The sequence below is a fragment of the Mustela putorius genome, unplaced genomic scaffold (assembly GCF_011764305.1).
Source record: "Mustela putorius furo isolate JIRA1106 unplaced genomic scaffold, ASM1176430v1.1 tig00003845_pilon_pilon_pilon, whole genome shotgun sequence".
NCBI classification, from domain to species: Eukaryota; Metazoa; Chordata; class Mammalia; order Carnivora; family Mustelidae; genus Mustela; species Mustela putorius.
The window spans coordinates 21,789,549-21,805,509 of NW_025421998.1; the positions used below are offsets into that span (position 1 = coordinate 21,789,549).

A 15,961-nucleotide genomic window follows, 5' to 3' on the forward strand; every position below is an offset into this window, starting at 1 on the left:
ATGACCTGAGCCGAAGGCAGAGGCTTAACCCACTGAGCCACCCAGGTGCCCTAAATGTTATCATATTTTTATGTGTGCTTTGGTGTCAAATATGTTGGGAAGCACTGTAAATTAATTTGTGAAATTATGAACCAATAGGTCTATCTGAGCAAAAGTCCAAATATGCTGCCCAGAAGCTACATCTGTCCTACATACCTCTTTGGTTTGGCAGAGACAGTGCTGACAATTAAAAAATAACTTATTTTCAACATTAAAAAATTTCACATAAAAATCTAGATATCTGGCTTCTCATGAAAAACTGCTGTGAGCTATAACCTCGTTTTGTAGCAGTCAGTCGACAATGAGTCCTAGCTGCTTTTGCCCTTTCCTTTTATTTTTATTTTTTTTTAAAGATTTTATTCAGGGGCACCTGGGTGGCTCAGTCGTTAAGCATCTGCCTTCGCTCAGGTCATGATCTTAGGGTACTGGGATCGAGCCCCACATCGGCTCCATTCTCAGCAGGAAGTCTGCTTCTCCCTCTCCCAGTCCCCTCCTTGTACTCCCTCTCTCACTGTGTCTCTCTTGGTTAAATAAATAGATTTTATTTATTAATTTGACAGAAAGAGAGAGGGAAATCACAGATGGAGTGATAGGTAGAGGGAGAGCAAAGAGCCCAATGTGGGACTTGATCCCAGGACTCTGGGATCATGCACCACCTGAGCCGAGGGCAGACACTTAATCGACTGAGCTACCCAGGCGCTCCAGACCTTTCACTTTACCTGCTTCTTCTCACCCATGTACGCCCTCCCCAATTCCATCATCACTTGAGCTTCTCTCTACCTTATTGGTAGAATATTCTTTTATTGGTAGAATAAGTTGGTGCTCATGCAACCTTCAGACTTACATTGTAAGCACACACACAATGCCTGCTGTCTCAGTAACAATACCCTCAAAAGTATATTTAGAGGGGTGCCTAGGTGGCTCAGTGGGGTAAAGCCTTCAGCTCAGGTCATGATCTCAGGGTCCTGGGATCGAGTCCCGCATCAGGCCCTCTGCTTAGCTGGAAGCCTGCTTCCCCCCTCTCACTGCCTGCCTCTCTACCTACTTGTGATCTCTCTCTGTCAAATAAATAAATAAAATCTTTAAAAAAAAATTAAATGCAATTTAATTTTTATTATAAAAATACTATTTATCCATCAGGGAAAAAATTTTTAAATGAAAGGAAAAATTAGATATAAGAGATCTTGCTACCCTGAAATCATGTTAATACCTCAGGATGCATTTTTCTGATTTTTTCACATACAAGGCTGCACAGAGCCATACGTAGTTCCAAGTGGGCTTGTATTTTTGTGTACTTCAAAGCCATTGTGATTTTCCATTGTGTTTAAAACCACGGGTTTTGTTTCATGATGATGATTTCCTATTGAAAGAAATCATCGACTTCTAACTTTATTGTTCAATATATTACATACATCAAACCTTACATATTTTATTTGATATAGAACTCATTACATGCTTAACCTTATATAACATTTCTAACTTCGCTGAACTTGGTTTAAGCTTCTCAGAGAGCACATTAAATGCTTTAGAACTTCATTGGGATTCTACCACTCCGTTCTGGTAGAGAGCAGTGTGCTATCACTTTTGTTTTTCACTAGCTCAGATGTCTGCAATAGCCAATTTCAGGTAATTGTCAACTGAGTATGGCCTATAATTTTACCATGTTTGTGTGCGTGTTGAGATGTAGCCGGTTGAAAGACTAAAGAGCAAACACCTCTCCTCCCTGCCCCTCTGAGGTCCGGGAACTAAATGGGCCCCTGGACTTGGAGGATAGAAAAAAGAGAAGTCCAAACTGAGCTAAGATTCTGTCCCCTCTCATTCTGGCCTTCCTACGAGGGCATAGATAGAAATTAAGTGTATAGAATGGCAGGCATACAGAAAAATAAGGAAGTACTTCCTGGATGCCCAAGTTTGTGGAGATTAGTCCTTGCTTTGCCTATTGTTCCTCCCTAAGAAAGCCTACTGTGGCAGCCTGCATTTTTCACAGAATTACATTCTGTACATTGCGAATATATAAATAAAATTTTCTAATCATTTTACAGAAGCAGTTGAAAAGGTATACTCAGTAGTTTTCTCTTCTGTTTTAACCGGAACACATGAAGTTTCTGAGATTTAAATGCCAGTAGCAACCATAGCTTGAGAGGGTAAATCATGAACTCATGAAATTATGAGGGAGGGGGAGGCTTCCTTTTCTTTTCTTTTTTTTTTAATTTATTTTTTTTTAAAGATTTTATTTATTTATTTGACAGACAGAGAGAGAGAGATCACAAGTAGGCATTGAGGCAGGCAGAGAGAGAAGGGGAAGCAGGCTCCCCGCTGAGCCGAGAGCCCAATTTGGGGCTCGATTCCAGGACCCTGGGATCACGACCTGAGCTGAAGGCAGAGGCTTTGACCCACTGAGCCACCCAGGTGCCCCCCCCTTTTAAAGATTTTATTTATTTATTTGACAGAGAGATCACAAGTAGTCGGAGACGCAGGCAGAGAGAGAGATCGAGAGGGAAGCAGGCTCCCTGCTGAGCAGAGAGCCCAATGCGGGACTCGATCCCAGCACCCTGAGATCATGACCTGAGCCGAAGGCATTGGCTCAACCCACTGAGCCACCCAGTAAAAGAGTATCAGGAAAGGTTGTTGTTTAGTGGTTCTTTCTAGTCAAGGAGAAAATGATGTTTATTATTCGGAGTTATCTGTACTGTTGTGGGTCACATTTCTGTTGTATATTATAGCAGCTTTAGTAGTATTAAATATAATGTGAATCTGTCATAATAATCCCATTTTAAAGTTGTTCCACCTTAAAAAAAAATAGGTGTTCCATGTTGAACTTTACTTTCCTGGATTATTTACATGTTGGTTATTTTAACATACATTTACAGAATGCCTGCTCCGTGCCAAGCACTATGCTAAGTGGTGTGAGAAAAGGACAAATGAGACAGTCCTTCCCTTCCAAGAATCTCAGTGTAGGGAGACTGACAATGGCACTAAATGCAATGATGATATGCAATTTAATTTTTTTTAAGTTTTTTTTTATTTATTTGAGAGAGAGTGAGTGAGAGAGAGCATGCGAGTGCACACACAGGTAGGGGGGAGGGGCAGAGAGAGAGGAGAAGCAAAATCCCGGTTGAGCAGGAAGCCCAACACAGGGCTCAATCCCAAGACCTCAGGATCATGACCTGGCTTAACTGACTGAGCCACCCAGGTGTCCCTGAAATGCAATTTGGAGTAAAATGAGTCATGCGATAGGGCATGCACGGGAACACACTGGTGTAACACCCAACCCGAAAGAGTGATTCAAGTTGAAAAAAGGAGATGGTGGCTGAATCTTAATGGATAGTAAGAGCTTCCCAGATAGGAGAAAAGTCATTCCAAGCAAGAGGAGCAGTATGTGCAGTGAAGAGTAATGAGAAACAAGGTGAATTTAGGAAACTAAAATATGGTTCAGCATGACCAAGAAATGAAGCTGGAGAGCGGAAAAGAGTGCTGGCAGGTGAGGCTGAACAGAGGGGCAGATCACAATGGATCTTATAAGTCACACTAAGGGTTTACATTTTATTTTCAAGTTAACGGAAATTCATCTATGGCTTGTTAAAAGAGGAGGATTGTGATCAGACTCATGTTTGAGAAGGTCAGCTTGTTGACAGGATGGAGAATCAATACTGAAACCTGGAAGAGCAGCTGGGAGCTGGTGCAGTTGTCAGGTAAGGACAACGGTGTGAGTCTATGCAGTCACAGTGAAGACATGGGAAAGAGGTTGCAACTGACGATGTTCAGGACATAGGTTGCGTGAGAACTGAAAACTTCCCAGATGTACGAAACGGAGGACTTTCTGTTCACGGACATGAAAAACACTCGTGAAAACGTTCGATCTCCTTCATTGGTGCAAAAATCAGATTAAAGCACCTAAGAATCATTCTTATTTTTGAGTCTTGAAGGTTTAGGTGAAAACTGTTTCATCCTCTTGAATAAAAAAGATCCTAATGGTCTTGTTTCAACCTTCTGTACATCTTTTTCCGAATCATAAAACCACCATTTGCTGAGAAGGTGACAAAAAAATGGGGATGTGGTTCTTGAGAATAGCACCAATTTCACATGTCTGTCACCACAATCTACTACACCTGTTCAGACACCCACTGTCTGTCATTATTAATAGCCTTTTGCTTTCTCCATTTTCCATTCAAACCTGATTTCTTAAAAAAAATAGGTTGACTACCAAATTGGGTGAGTCAGTTTTAAAGTCATTCTTCGGGTTAGCGGAGTTTCGGTTCTCAAATTTGTTTTAAATAATGAATTATCCTAAATGTCCAAAAATGTGGTTGAGTAACACCATCAATACATCTTAAATGTATTGGAAGGCAGCAAGGGAATTGTAATGCAATATGAGTTTAAATTTAGGACTCAAGTCATGTACTATGATAGGTATGATTTGAAGGAAAATGTAATTGCTAATGTCAACATAAATTTGAATCAAAGGGAAGAGACACTGCTTAACAGACTTCATAGATAAAAGTTGTAAAACATAATATTGCATTAGCTAGAAACTTTGCAAGCTTATTGAATAAGCTCATTATCATATGAGATATATCAGTATGCTTTTTATTAGAACCACTTTTTTTCCATATGCCCTTGAATATAATATTAAATTGCTGTTGTTATAACAAAATACTTAGAATTCTATTACCAGTGGCACTTAATGGTAGTACTAAAGAATTATTGCTAAATGGAGTTTGGGAAATTTCTGACTCCACTAACAATGATATGAGACTCAGAATGTCCAAGACAGAAATTTGGGCCTTGTGGTTTTTTTCCTCCCCTAAGGTTTTGGGTCTTGGTTTACACAATAAGTTCCTGTAACTTGAATTTACAGAAGGAACCACAGAGATTATCTTGATGAACCCCCTAATATTAAGGAACTGAGCACCAGAGGATTATTTGATACAACCAATGAGACAAAACTGGTCGATAATGGCCCTAGAATATAGACCAGAGCTCTCCTCAAGCATTCCTGCTGTCTCTTCCATGACCTTATCACTGACATAGTTGAACCAGAGAATTTCCAACTACAGAAGGAAATCTTTTTCATAAAGGTAATAACCATCCTCTAAATTATACTACATTTTATTTAAATTCTGATTTTCTTATCTGTATTCAGTGTGCTTAAAGGAAAATAAATTCAAATAATTACATGTGTCAAATTTCAACTAGATGGGTTTGGCGGTTATGGGGAGACATAGTCTAAAGGATGAAGCTTTTTAAATTTAGAAGAATTTCTTTCTTTGGAGTAAAAACAGCATAAATCAAAGTTAACCGTGTCTTGCTCAAAGAGATCAGAAATTCTGTGTTAATTATGATACGGCTGAGAGGTGATCAGCACCTGTGGAGCCTAAGCTGAGTTCTTCCATACAATCTTACAAAGCCCAGCAAGCTTTTATTGATTTTGTGATTTTCAGAAGTTTTAATGATGATGTTCCTGTAATCCTGAAAAATCTACAGCAAAGAGAAAGAGGAGGCCTGGCCAGAAACTGCATCAGGGGTTTTCGATGCAGCCCCAAACGGGTATATTCTCTTCTTTCTACCTCTTTGTTTCTTCCTCTTATCACGAAATACAGAAAAAAATGGAAGAGACAGTCATAATAAGGGGACATGACATGTAATGAGTGCTGGGAATGTGCTGGGAATCCTGGTCTTCCTAAGCAATATTTAGTTGGAGTTATTTGATTTCTGGCCTTTAAATTCTTTTTACAAATTTGTGTTGAGAGTGCTAACAATTGAGGAACACTTGGCCGCTCAGTCGTGTTCATTTTCACATGGGCTGGGTGGGGCCCTGTGCCAAAGGAAGTTCAAAGCCATAAAACAATTACTCATGCCCTTGTGGCTGAGCCATTGTGATTCAAGCAGCAGGCTGTCCAGAAGACACACTTACCTTCGGAATCGAAGTCACACTGATAAGTCCTTTCATAAAATGGCGGCTACTCCTCGTCAGTAAGGGAAGGGAACTGACATTTGGACACCTGCAATGTTTTACATGTTTCCACATTCTCACAATAGCCCTGTAATAAATGTATTACCCCACTTCACAGATGAAGGAAGAAGTTCTGAGAAACGAAGAAAGTTGCTCAAGGCCACGCAGCCAGAAGACCGGTCTGTTTCAACTCAAAATTCAGGTCCGCTCCATCGTGCTCTCCTTTGTTCCCAATCTAGGAAGAGGTGCTTGGTCTCAGAATCTCCATACAGAGTAAAGATATATTGCAAAATCCCATGTCCTGTGGATATGAAGGGAGTTGCCCTTGCTACGACACCATATTATGCCTCTGTGCATTTTATCTGAAAAATCTGCTGGCTCTCTTTCACTTCAAATAGCCAGAATGTATCTCCGTGATGAACTAACTCTAGGGTGGGTGTTTACGAAATGCAATTTGATGATGACTGTGGGAACACTTGCTTCCCAGCCAACAAACCAGACCTAGGCCCAGTTTCAGCGCGCCAAGATTGGCAGTTGCCAAAGCAAGTGATGACAGGGGGCCAAGGCAGATGTTATTTTAAATTAACGGGGGAGACTGTAGGCCAGGAAAGAGTCATAAGATGTCTCGGGCATACGCTGAAGTATACTTTCAAGTCATCTAACATCACTGACTGAAACAGGCCGTCTGAAAAGTAACAGGGTTCTGACTAAAAGAGCCACAGAGACCAGCCCGCTGAGCTCCCAGGCAGATCTGGTTTTGTCATTAGTAGTTTCGCTGCTATCTAGCTAAGCAGTTGAGCTGGCTTTCACATGCTGAGCGATGGTGTAAGACGGAACATTAGGTCATGGCCAGTGTGTTCCACATTTAGAGAAGAGGAAGAATTTCTGGGTCTCTGCCCCCTTAAAAAGCCACAGGACAAGCTAGCCTCAATCAGAATGACAACGTCTTGGTTTTACTGACCCTACACCCACATGGAAACTATCTCTAGCACCATTTAGGCCTCATTTTTATATTATTCAATTTGAGAAAGTATCAGTAGCAGAGTATTTTCATCATATTGACAAAGATGAATATGAAAGACCTGCCGAATTCTTTCAATTCACACGCATTAGGGTACACATCACCAGTGCAAATTATCTCCCAAATATGCTGATCACAAAATACAGTGGTGTACTGAAGGGGCTAAAGTACGTATGTGTTAAAACAGAAATACATAAAAACAGAAAACTTTTTACTGAAAACCAAAGGACCTGCAAACAGCATTTTAAAACAGGAAAAATGTTCACTGTCGCAGATAATCACAGATGTGCAAAGTAAAATTGCAATGAGATCACTTTTTTTAATCTTTGGGATTAAGAAATTATAACATTCAATGCAATAAAGGATACTGTGAGATAGGCTTTCTCATACTGATCTGATAAAGACATAAATTGCTATGAGCTTTCTGGAAAGTAATTTACCAGTATATTTCCAAGGCCCTAAAACGTTCATATGCTGCCAAAAATACAGTGGTATCAGAAATTCTGGGGGTGGGGCCAAGCAATCTGTGTTTTAACAAGCTAGCCAAGTGATTCTGATGCACATTTCTGTTTGAGAACCACCGCCCAGTGGACTCTCCTTCCCTCCAATGGTTAATGACCATCTATAGGCTGATGAGACCTACTACATCTACATCTGTGCCCCAGATGTTTTTCTGAATTCCAGGCCCATAGAACCTACTACCCACTTGATATTTCCTATTGCTGTCTCATAGATACTTGAAAAATAAGTAAGTTTAACATTAGGTTTAGATATTTTGCCCCTAAATATTCTCTACTGACAGGGATTCCAATCTCCCTAAATAGCACTATTACTTCTACTCAAGTCAGTAACCTAAGCTCATCCTTGACTGCCCTACCTTCTTCTACCTCATTCCCACATCCAATCAAGCACTATTTCCTAAAGATATCATATATTGCTATGGATTGAATTGTGTTCCCTGAACTCCTTTGTTGAACCCCTGACCCCCAGAGTGACTAACTGGAAACAGGGGCTTTAGGAGGCAACAAAAGTTAAATGAGTTCATTTATAAGAGGAAGAAAGAAAAAGATCTCTGTCATGTGAGGACACAATATAAGCCATATGCAAGCTAGGACTAGAGCTTTCCACCAGAAACCAACCCTGGTAGACCTTTTAATCTGGGATGATTAGCCTCCACAACTGTGAGAACATAAATTTCTCTTGTTTAAGCCCCCCAGTCTTTATTACATATTTTATTATGGCAGCTTGAGCAGACTAAGACAGGTATCTGTGAATCCTTTCCTGCTACCATCCTTGTACAGACCATTTTCATCTCTTGCCTACATAGACTACTGCAATATCCTTCTAGCCGTTTTCCCTTAAGATCAGTTCTACCTACTTCCAGCCGTTCTCTGTACCCAGTTAGATAGATATCATCAAGACGGGTTTCTATTTAAAATCCCTCAGTGGTGGGGTGCCTCAGTAGCTCAGCGGATTGGGCATCCAGCTTTTGATTTTGGCTCAGGTCGTGATCTCGGGTTCGTGGGATCTAGCCCTGCATCCGTCAGGATCCATGCTCAGCAAGGATCTGTGCTCCCCTCACCTCTGCTCCTCCTACCCTCTCTCTCATAAATAAATAAATCTTAAAAACAACAACAACAACAACAAAAACCTTCAGGGGCGCCTGGGCGGTTTAGTCAGTTGTTAAGCATCTGCCTCTAACTCAAGTCATGATCCGGGGTCATGGGATCAAGCCCCACGTTGAGCTCCCTGATCAGCAGGGAGTCTACTTCTCCATCTCCCTCTGCTGCTCCACTTGCTTGTGCTCACTCGCTCCCTCAAATAAAACAAAATCTTAAAAAATCCCTTAGTGGCTTTCTACCACCTTTCAGATTAACACCCAATACTTAACATAGATATGTCAGGATGATACAAGAAATATTAACTGATGGCCTCTAACCCCACCCCAATGTACTGATCCCTTGTCCTTCCCACTCTAGACACTTGCTGCCCTCAGTATTTGCGCTGCCTCACAAGCAACCTCCTGGTCAGCCTACCTTTTAGTGTCACTTTCTGGTCACACTGGAAAATACTGGGCTGCTCCCCACAGCCCTCTGGGGATCACCTTCATCTTCTAGGTTCCTTTTCTCAGGTACCCTAGGCAGGTGCTTGGCTTTACTCTCACTCAGTAAGCATATGGTCCCAATTTTTCTACTGTCCAGCCTATTATTTTATTTTATTTTTTTGGCTTGGACTTAGCCAAATATTTAAAGTTTCCGTTATTGATTTTCTTTGAAGCACTTCCTCCACCTCTTAGGGGAATAATCTTGGCTTATAGCCCAAGTGGTGGAGGGTTGACAGTTAATAGTAATACTGGCATTAAAAACACATCAATTAATAACTTTACAAATTACTCCCGTGCATTGGCTAGAAAGCCTTGTACAATTCAGTCTCTATCAGTAGCTCACTACTCTCTCCAGCTTTGTTGGGGAAAAGCCATGTTGACTTTCAGTTTCTCAAATAGCCCAGGCCCTCTCCTACCTTTGGGCCTTTACATGTTGTGGCCCATGGACCTGGAATACATTTTTTGCCTTTCCCTTTGCCTAGTCACCTTTTATGTCTCAACTTAAACACCATTTCCTTAGGAAGAACATCCTATACAAGGTTAGGTCTCCTGTTGTACATTCCCAACATACTCAGGATTTTTTTCAAGTTGTAGTTTATGTACTTGTAAATTACTTACAACTTTTTTTTTTTAGTGTCTACCTTCCCTGCTAGGCCATAAATTCCATGTCTGTTTTCTCTAATACAACCTCGGTATCTAGAATATACTAAGAGTTCAATGAATATTTATGACTGACCCCTGGCAAAGTTAAATAATTATAGGGTAGATTTCAGAATTAGGGTTCTGGTACCATATCAGTTTACTTTCAGTATGCCAAGATTGCAAAACACGTTTTTGTTTTTAAGTGTTCATTTGTAACTACTCTTCTGAATGAATCAGGATTTTATCAGACTTGCAAAGACATTTGTTTGCTCACATAGAATGATTGTCCTTAAACCCTAGCTTTAAACTTTTATCTCCATCAAAACAGTCTCACTGTTCTCATGGAACCTCGGCAACATGTTTAGAATGAGTAAATGGTATATATTTGATTTCAATCAAGTATAGTTACATTTCTGAAATACTTTTTCTGCATAAGATTTCACTCAAAGAGGGGCACCTGGGTGGCTCCGTTGGTTAAGCAACTTCCTTCAGCTCAGGTCATGATCCTGGAGTCCCCGGACTAAGTCTGCATTGGGCTCCCTGCCCGGCGCGGAGTCTGCTTCTCCCTCTGACCCTCACCCTTCTTCTCATGCTTTCTCTCTCTCTCAAATAAATAAATAAAAACTTTAAAAAAGAAAAAAAAAAGATTTCACTCAAAGAAAGTTTGAAAACCACTCCTAAACAGCGACTTTAAGTCCTAGAGAAGAAACAGAACTTTTACAATGGTTTGGAAGAAAAAAATAAAGAGTTCTCCTTTACACAAAGACCTGTGAAACATTTACACTTACTGTTTTATCTGCAGTTTTGGGTTTTAATCTCTTCTCTTACATTTATCCTTATAATTTTTCCTTCCCCAATTTACATACCTAATGTATATTTGTCAGCAGGGTAGAGGAAAGGGAAGGAAGGACTGAGGGAGAGAAAAGGAGAGCTCTAAGGGAAAGAGCTGGATCTTAGGCATCTCCTAGGTGACCTATAACACTGGTTATCTTACCATGAATCTTCTCACCTTTCCTTTTACCCAATTTGGTAAAAAATACAAAATATATTTGATTCCATGTCATATTGGAAAGACACAAATAGATGTATGTCATCTTCAGGACAATCATGGTTGTACCACACTACAGAAATAATTTAGCTGCAGCAGTGATTCTCTGAAGTCCACACAACAGAGAATCCAACCCACTAATCAACCCTCAGACATGAATCATCAATCCATTACAAGCTGCCAACAATATATCATCTTCGTTTGGATGTCAAACCCGACATGTCTCAAGTGGAACTCATTATTTCCTCCACAAACAGGTTTCCCTTCTTAATTTTCCTCTTTGAACCAGTGCTACAATCAGAATCATAGTCATCCAAATTTACAACCTAGGGGCTCCCTTTATTGTCTCTCTTTTCTCATCCTTCACAGAACAGGGAAAAGGGAAGGAGTTAGACCCTAATCTCTGTCCTAACCACTCAAGTGGTTTACACACTAACATCGCAGAATTGTCAAGGTCTAGTATAAGGCCCAAGTGGGTCACAATGCCCTGCTGAGAGTGTTAAAAATGTAGACTTCAGCTCTATCTCAGACCTACTCTTTCAGGGTTGAGTTGGGGAATCTGCATGTTAAATGAGCTCCTCAGGGGACTTCTTAGGCCAAATAAACAGAATCAATGCTCTAAAGGAAATGACCCAGTTACAGGAAGTCACAGTGCGGAGGAGGAGCAAGGGGAGTAAGACACCCTGTCCAAAGGACACAGAAAGAGGGACTAGAGTCCGAAGCAGGTGAGTGGAACACAGAGGCAGAGCAAGGGGAGTAAGACACCCTGTCCAAAGGACACAGAAAGAGGGACTAGAGTCCGAAGCAGGTGAGTGGAACACAGAGGCAGACAGAGTAGACAGTATGTCAGGGTTTAATTGTTCTGAAGCCACCATTTAGATCTGTCTATGAATAGCCTTCACCAGGGTAAGAGACTCCAGTTCACCAGAACCAGGACCAGTCAGAGCTTGCCAGAGACCAGTTCTGAAAAGTAAAGCACACAGAGGAGAAATAGTAGCAACTCAAGCAGCAACTCCAGAGCTATCACTGCCCCACATGTTAACAGCTGGTTGACAAGAAAGAGATGTAGGGGAAAACAGGAGGCTGATAGGAGGCTGGGAAGAATGAGGGGCCTCATCTGTGTTAGTCAAGATTTGGTTGCCAATAAAAGAAGCTATTCTAGCTAATTTAAACTCAAAGGTATTTATACAGAACTACGTGTTTATAAAACAGTTGGAAAGCATGGAGAGACAGACTTCAAGATGAGCTTCCAGGAATAATCCCCAGAAGTGCCCACCTGTGCAATGGTCAGAGAACTGGGGAATGACCAGAAAGCTGAGCAGTAAGGAAATAGCAGCCTCAACTCCTGGCTCCAGGCACATTGCTTCAGGGCAGATCCATGCCCATCAAAACGGATGTCCCTGGCACCCACAGAAATAGGTGCCAGACTCTGGAGCCTCCTCTACATTGCCAGAGAAAAACCAGAGTCTCCTTATCTCTGCTTGCTAGTGGAAACAGCAGAAAGCGCCACCTCTGTCTCACTTCTGCCTTCCAAATATAACTTTCATATGTCTGCTTTGGCAAAAGCTGGGCCACATATGGAATCTGAGGAAGTCTGGGAAATGGAAGCTCTAGCTCTCTGTCCTCTAGCATGTTACAAGGGGAGAGAGGTGGAGTAGTATGCGCCATACATCTCTCTTGGCATCATACTTAGCCATAAGCTTCTCTACTAAACCGGAAGCTATCAGAGGCCAGGGACCTGATACTAACTGTTTCAGAAGTCTCAGCACTTAGCAGAGTGTCTGATGAATAGGAGGGCAAGAGAGGGAGGGAGGAAGGGTGAGAAAGGTGGGTAGCAAGGAGCTCCAGACCAGGTCCAGGCAGAGTCTACAGATAGAAAACATCGGAAAATTCTGTTTGGGCAATATTTAAAATTGAAAATGAAATGAAGCAAGGGCTGATACTAATAATTCTTATTTCTTAGTAGCTTTTGAATTCAGTCTGCTTCTCTTCATTTCCATGAATATGAACTTGATACAGTTCAAATTCCTTACATCTGGAAAAAAATCAATTGTCTCCTAACTGGTGGCCTACCCAATTTCTCTCCATTCCTCCCCATTATACACACTGATCTCTGACTGGTTTCCTAAAATAGTGGTCTTCAAACTTTTTACTTGCAAACACTTCCAAAATAATTATGTAAAGCTTTGTATCTTCTGGCACATTATTAAGCTGACATCCAAAACTTTTTATCTCAAGTTAAAATACTTGCAAAGGATGTAACTTCCGGGGCACTGTAAATATTATCATTAAAAAATATATACATACCTAACACCACTTACAAGATACACTGAATAGAATCTAAATACCACATCATCTATTTTTTCAAAAATACACAAACAAGTTGTTCTTTAATAATCAGAGATTTTGCATCTTTCCTTTCTCTCCTTGAACTCATATTTCTATTCTGCTTCTACCAAAAACCTCCATCCTAATATGACATATTTTTATTCTTCAAAGACTTTGGTCAATTACCTTATCACAACAAAAGGCATGTATGTTGAAATTGTATTTTTTTATTTGTGGTGACCATGAAGTTGTATTTAAAAATTATTATGGATCAAGTTATCTCAACTACTATTAGCATACTACTGATGAAAACAAATGGGTTGTATTAAAAATTTTGCTAAGTAATTAGACAGAAAAATCACATTCTTTATTTTAGATGCATCTTAATGAGCTGGACGGGGACTGGCTAGTTTTGCAAAAATTATGTCAAGTATCTAATTTTTGTGAAAATTAGGTCAGGTATCAATTTAGCCATATTTCCTTACTACTTGTGGCTAAATTAAGACAGGGTTCAACATCAGTTTTACACTCCCACCTTTTTGTGTTTTGAAAATGTTGAGAAAAAAACTGTTTATGTAAATAGGTTGGTGGGGATAGAAGGAGCTTTGTCCCAACAATGCCCTCAATTCCTTGCACTTTCAGCCATATGCCAAAAATCATGGGGAAACCTAGCACCAAATTTTGTTTTTAATTATCAGTTGACAACTGATTATAGATATTCTTGCGATTTTACTGAAAGCAAAGTAGGAAACCATCTAACTACAAAAGAACTTGTTATTCATTCATCAGTATGACTCCCTTTCTCAACACTGATACCAATACCGATGCTATATTAGAAACATATTTCTAATTATATCAGTGGGGTACAGAGGTTTTTCTACTGTAGGATAATATGCTATAGAAAGATTAGGGTGATAAGGGGGCCTCTCTTCTTTAAAATATGAGATAATGAGGAATGGCTGTGCAGAAGCAGAGCTGGAAATATATCCTCCATGTTTTAAAAATTATCTTCTTCGCTTTATTGATGAGTAACTTACAAATAAAATAATTAGATATTTAAAATGTACAATGTGATGATTTGCTATATTATACATTGTGAAAGGATTCACTCCACTGAGTTAATTAATATATCCATCACATCACTTTGTGTGTGTGAGACCATTTAAGTTCTCTCTAAGCAAATCTCAATTGTACAATGCAGTGTTATCAACTACTGTCATATTACGCATTAGACCTGCAAACCTTGTTCATCTTATAACTGGAGTTTGTGCCCTTTTACCAATCTCCCTCTATTTCCATCACTTTCCAGACACTGTAAACTACTTGCCTACTCTCTGTTTCTATGATTTTATTTTTTAGATCCCAGATATACAGGATGCCATGTAATATGTGCCTTTCTCTCTTTGGCTTATTTCCTTACCATTATGCCCTCTGGTCATCTAGATTGCTGCAAATGAAGGGATTTCCTTCTTTTTTAAGACCGAATAATATTGCACTGTATATGTAGACATATACCATATTTTTTTGATCCATTCACAAATAATGAACACTTAAACTGTTTCCCCACCTTGGATATTGTAAATAACACTGCAATAAACATGGGAGTCCAGTTATCTGTTCAAGACAGTTACTTACTTTCCTTTAGATATGTACCCAGAAGTGGAATTGTTGGACCACATGGTAGTTCTAGTTTTAATGTTGTGAGAAACCTCCATACCATTTTCCACAGTGACTACACCAGATTACATTTCCACTAACAATGAACAAGTTTTCCCTTTTCTCCACGTCTTCACCAACACTTGACATCTCTTCTCTTTCAGAGGACAGCCATTCTAACAGGTGTGAGATAATATCTCATTGTGGTTTTGATTTGCCTTTCCCTGACGATTAGTGATGTTGGGTACCTTTTCATAGTACCTGGTGGCCATCTGCATTTCTTTCTTGGAAAAGTGTGTATTCATATCCTTTGCCTATTTTCTAATTGGGTTATTTCCATTCTTGCTATTAAGTTATATGAATTCCTTATTTATTTTGGATATTAATGCCTTACTGGGTATGTGGTTTGCAAATATTTTTCTCACATTCCATAGGCTGCCTTTTCATTTTGGGGATGGTTTCCTATGCTGTACAGAACCTTTTAGTTTTATTAGTCTCACTTGTTTATTTTTGCTTTTGTTGACTAATTAAAAAAAAAAAAATCATTGCCAAGATCAGTTTGAAAGAGCTTCCCCCCCTGAGTTTTCTTCCAAGAGTTTTACAGTTTCAGGCCTTACAGCCGAGTCTTTATTTATTTATTTTTTAAAGATTTTATTTATTTATTTGACAGAGAGATCACAAGTAGATGGAGACAGAGACAGGCAGAGAGAGAGAGAGAGGGAAGCAGGCTCCCTGCTAAGCAGAAAGCCCAATGCGGGATTTGATCCTAGACCGTGAGATCATGACCTGAGCCAAAGGCAGCGGCTTAACCCACTGAGCCACCCAGGCGCCCCCAGCCGAGTCTTTAATCCACTAACTCCACTTGAGTTGGTTCTGGGGAGGGTGTTAAGACAGGGGTCTAGTTTCATTCTTTTTGCACATGGCTGCCAAGTGTTCCCAGCATCACTTATAGATGATACTATCTTTTCTGCTATGGTCTTGTGGGTCTTATGGATGTCAGCTCCATTGACTTTCAAAGGTGGGTTTTTTGGGGGCCAGCCAAGTAGAAGTCTTACGAGTGGGGCACTAAATGTGGAGTCCAAACCCTTCACTCTTCACGGAGAAACTGGGAGTTAGGAGTGCAGAGAGTGGGGGGAGGTTTATGGCAAGAGTGTGTCTCAGCCTTTCCTA

The 15,961-nt window shown here is 40.2% G+C and overlaps 1 long non-coding RNA gene across 1 annotated transcript in view; it reads right to left on the bottom strand.

The window, feature by feature from the left end:
- Positions 1 to 3,180: 3,180 nt before the first annotated feature.
- Positions 3,181 to 15,961, bottom strand: part of LOC123394874 — a 46,512-nt gene continuing 33,731 nt past the window's right edge. The window contains exons 2-3 of the long non-coding RNA XR_006609605.1: positions 5,954 to 6,227; positions 3,181 to 4,066 (exon numbers count right to left, since the gene is read on the bottom strand). This is a non-coding gene — a long non-coding RNA (uncharacterized LOC123394874). The remainder of the gene's footprint in view (positions 4,067 to 5,953; positions 6,228 to 15,961) is intronic.